Raw genomic sequence first — 4,839 nt, 5'->3', positions numbered from 1 at the left:
ATTTTCTTATAGATTTGAGGCATTTCATCAACAAAATTTAATTAGCAAAATATTTACGCCGTAAGGCGTTTCCCTCAGAAATCAACTCCCCTCCTTGCTTACGTGTCATTTTGTGCACCATACGATTAGATGTTAGAAGATTACACAAATTTCAAGCGTTAGATCAATGGCAAGGGGAAGAGACACTGGTGGAATGGAGTGGTCACTGTGATTTGAATTCGTGGTTATTGCCAATCGCAGAACCTGCGCATACCTCCGCAATGCGATTGATGCCCTTCGTTTCCCCGGCATTGCTCTCGTGTATTTCCGTATGCATGGATTTTGGAGGTAAGATGGACCTTTCCTTGAATTTATTTCCCTCAGCTGCTACATTTCTTTTCTTGATTTCCGTTTCGAAGTAAGTCTCGGCGGAGTCTGAAAATTTTGATCAAGAAATGGCCGTATTTTGTTAAATTCAAACTGTTCTGTCATTCTTCCGGTTTAAAGGCTCCGTCAAGGAATTTGAGGTTTGAGGATATTTTGATGAAATATTTGCAACAATTTGAGGTTTGAGGATGATTTTTGATGAAATATGTGCAACAATTTGAGGTTTGAGGATGATTTTTGATGAAATATTTGCAACAATTTGTTTTAAACGAGCAATTATTGTGAAGATTAAGCAAATTTTGTTTAAATTTATAAGATGTAAGATGGAATGGTAAAAATGTGTGTTAAATGTTAATCCTGCTGTTTAAATGATGATTGATGAATTTTATTTTCGTTCATTTGATGAAGATTTAGGTTTATATCGAGCAAAATAGGCTTTGATGCTTTTAATATGTTTTATTTAGAGCTCAAATAATTATCAATGAGCATTATTATGGTTCTTTTGATGAAGATCCAGTGTCATTTTGAGCAAAATAAGCTTTGACTCTTTTAATAGAATTCAAATGATGATCAATGAGCCTTCTTTTGGTTAATTTGATGAAGATTTAGTTTCAAAATTTCTGAGGCAACAATTTGAGGTTTGAGGATGATTTTTGATGAAATATTTGCAACAATTTGTTTTAAACGAGCAATTATTGTGAAGATTAAGCAAATTTTGTTTAAATTTATAAGATATAAGATGGAATGGTAAAAATGTGTGTTAAATGTTAATCCTGCTGTTTAAATGATGATTGATGAATTTTATTTTCGTTCATTTGATGAAGATTTAGGTTTATATTGAGCAAAATAGGCTTTGATGCTTTTAATATGTTTTATTTAGAGCTCAAATAATTATCAATGAGCGTTATTATGGTTCTTTTGATGAAGATCCAGTGTCATTTTGAGCAAAATAAGCTTTGACTCTTTTAATAGAATTGAAATGATGATCAATGAGCCTTCTTTTGGTTAATTTGATGAAGATTTAGTTTCAAAATTTATGAGGTTTTTTAATATATTTTAGTTAGATTTCTGTCTTGAATTGCTGTAAAATTCCTTGTTCTGGTGGAGTTTCGTGAATATTTTTGTGGCTCTTGCTTAAACATGCAATTTGAAAGTTCAGTTGGATTTTGTTAATTAGTTTCCTGGGAATTAAAATTTGAGGGCTGGCCAGGGTTTAATAATATTTATGCTGTTGAAATGCTCTGAACAAAGGATTCCTTTAGCGACTTCTGTAGGAGCATGGGTTGGATTGGAGCTAGGTTTGCCAAATCTTACGTTAATGGCCAAGTTTCTTGTTCGGATGTGTGAATAGCATTTGGCTGATAATTATGTTTTTTGAGAGATTTTATTCGAGCCATACGTTGTAAAATATATATGAGATCTCTGCTCTCTGACCACAGGAAACTTTGCAACCTGGATCAAATGGCTTTTATCGTTTATATTGGCCTTGCTTTTCTCGTCTTAACATCGGTTTGTGCGGCTAATGACGGCTTAGCAAGAATTGAATTGAAGAAAAAGGGATTGGATCAAAAAACTTTACAGGTTGCAAGGATTGTTGCAAGGGAAGGGGGGCTTTCTAATGAAGCTAATAGAAGGTATGGTCTGAGAGGGGATTTGGCTACTCCGAATCTGCAAAAGGAGAATATGTTCCTCTGAAGAATTACTTGGATGCTCAGTATTATGGAGAAATTGGTCTTGGTACACCTCCTCAGAAGTTCACTGTAATTTTCGACACAGGAAGCTCTAATCTTTGGGTGCCTTTATCGAAATGTTACTTGTCGGTATGACTCTTATTGTTTAAGATTTTATTTATTTGAAATCACGACTCTTATTTTTTAAGATTTTATTTATTTGAAATCACCGTTATCTATTGACTTTTCAATAGTGTTTAGTCTGTGCATCAGTAATCAATAACATCATTATGAGCCCTGTGAGATTGAGATTAAGAAATGCTATCTCCTAATTTAGGATGGATTATTAATGTGGAATGAAATCCCACCACTATGGTAAGTAGTAAGATAGCTTTCAATATCAGATAAGCAACAACTACAAGTCCATAATGGTTTAGAATTCCTATTAGTCTCTTAGATAGAGTGTCATAAATATCATTCCATCTATTTACTTGAATTCAATTTGCGTGTCTTGTAAGCAAACGGAGATTTCAATCTCTTGCGTGCCTTCAAAATATAACAAACAATATGTCTGTACTCCTGAATTCAGTGTGTGTATGTATTTGACTGTTCGAGATACTTCTTAATTACTATCGGATTAGGTGAACTGGTTATCCTTCTTTCCTGATTTGTTGGTTTGCAAAGAAATGGGATTTCCTTTGCTCACTTCTTCTTTATATGTTTTCCGAGACTTACTTCGAAATGGAAATCAAGAAAAGTAATGCAGCAGCTGAGGGAAATAAATTCAAGGAAACTTCCATCTTACCTCCAAAATCCACGTATACGCAAAGACACGAGAGCAATGCCGGGGAAACGAAGGGCATCAATGGCATTGCAGAGGTATGCGCAGGTTCTGCCATTGGCAATAACCATGAATTCAAATCACAGTGACCACTCCATTCCGCCAGTGTCTCTTCCCCTTTCCATTGATCTAACGCTTGAAATTTGTGTAATCGTCTAACATCTAATTGTATGGTGCACAAAATGACACGTAAGCAAGAAGGGGAGTTGATTTCAGAGGGAAGCTGGATTTCGTTCCCTCTGGATTTCGTTAATTAGTTTGCTGGGAATTGAAATTTGAGGGCTGGCCAGGGTTTAATAATATTTATGCTGTTGAAATGCTCTGAACAAAGGCTTTCTTTAGCGACTTCTGTAGGAGCATGGGTTGGATTAGAGCTAGGTTTGCCAAATCTTACGTTAATGGCCAAGTTTCTTGTTCGGATGTGTGAATAGCATTTGGCTGATAATTATGTTTTTTGAGAGATTTTATTCGAGCCATACGTTGTAAAATATATATGAGATCTCTGCTCTCTGACCGCAGGAAACTTTGCAACCTAGATCAAATGGCTTTTATCGTTTATATTGGCCTTGCTTTTCTCGTCTTAACATCGGTTTGTGCGGCTAATGACGGCTTAGCAAGAATTGAATTGAAGAAAAAGGGATTGGATCAAAAAACTTTACAGGCTGCAAGGATTGTTGCAAGGGAAGGGGGGCTTTCTAATGAAGCTAATAGAAGGTATGGTCTGAGAGGGGATTTGGGCTACTCCGAATCTGCAAAAGGAGAATATGTTCCTCTGAAGAATTACTTGGATGCTCAGTATTATGGAGAAATTGGTCTTGGTACTCCTCCTCAGAAGTTCACTGTAATTTTCGACACAGGAAGCTCTAATCTTTGGGTGCCTTTATCGAAATGTTACTTGTCGGTATGACTCTTATTTTTTAAGATTTTATTTATTTGAAATCACGACTCTTATTTTTTAAGATTTTATTAATTTGAAATCACCGTTATCTATTGACATTTCAATAGCGTTTAGTCTGTGCATCAGCAATCAATAACATCATTATGACCCCTGTGAGATTGAGATTAAGAAATGCTATCTCCTAATTTAGGATGGATTATTAATGTGGAATGAAATCCCACCACTATGGTAAGTAGTAAGATAGCTTTCAAGATCAAATAAGCAACAACTACAAGTCCATAATGATCCAGAATTCCTGTTACTCTCTTAGACAGAGTGTCATAAATATCATTCCATCTATTTACTTGAATTCAATTTGTGTGTCTTGTAAGAAAACGGAGACTTCAATCTCTTGTGTGCCTTAAAAATATAACAAACGATATGTCTGTACTCCTGAATTCAGTGTGTGTATGGATGTGACTGTTCGAGATACTTCTTAATTACTCTCGGATTAGGTCAACTGGTTATCCTTCTTTCTTGATTTGCTGGTTTGCAAACAAATGGGATTTCCTTTGCTCACTTCTTCTTTATATGTTTGCCGAGGATTTAATGGTGAGTGGGTTGCATGTTTGGGTTGTGTGCTTCTGCTATTACAGTGCCGATATGTTGGTTAATGATAACATGATTGTATAGAACAATTTTTGATTTTAAGGGATTGGTGGAAAGCTTTCAATTGTTCTTGCTTATTTTGTGTATATTGCTTGCTATTTTCATTCAAAGTACAAGGAAAGCCAATCAAGCTCCTATAGTGGCAATGGTAAAATGCTTATTTACCTTTTACATTTGCTAATGACTTGCCTATCGTTCTTTTAATAAGGGGGATTGTTTGTTTTTACCAACAAATAGATTAGCTTATTTTCATTGTATATCAAAGGTTGTTTGCATGTCTACAATGAATAATTGGTGAAGAGGGTACGTACCATGTAATTGAGTTTTGAAACCTAAAAGATATCATCTTCAGATATTTGATGAGTAAAAGTACAGGAAAATTCAAAATTAACAATATATATATAAAAAATGGAAGT

At 34.9% G+C, this 4,839-nt stretch overlaps 1 long non-coding RNA gene and 1 pseudogene across 1 annotated transcript; both read left to right on the top strand.

Annotated features, from left to right (window-relative positions):
• The first annotated feature begins 371 nt into the window (after window positions 1-371).
• On the top strand, window positions 372-1,911 carry LOC149172808 (uncharacterized). The gene is made up of 2 exons (XR_016259647.1): window positions 372-506; window positions 1,806-1,911. It is a non-coding gene; the product is annotated as an uncharacterized LOC149172808 (long non-coding RNA).
• Window positions 1,912-3,418: 1,507 nt separating this feature from the next.
• On the top strand, window positions 3,419-3,784 carry LOC149172807 (aspartic proteinase oryzasin-1 pseudogene; annotated as a pseudogene).
• The last annotated feature ends 1,055 nt before the right edge of the window (window positions 3,785-4,839 follow it).

Source organism: Pinus tabuliformis, chromosome 4_2 (assembly GCF_031772625.1).
Source record: "Pinus tabuliformis cultivar Carrire ecotype Pingquan chromosome 4_2, CPIR1, whole genome shotgun sequence".
In the NCBI taxonomy this organism is placed as follows: Eukaryota; Viridiplantae; Streptophyta; class Pinopsida; order Pinales; family Pinaceae; genus Pinus; species Pinus tabuliformis.
Note: the sequence above shows the minus strand (reverse complement) of the source record. Positions and strands in the feature narration are given on the sequence as shown.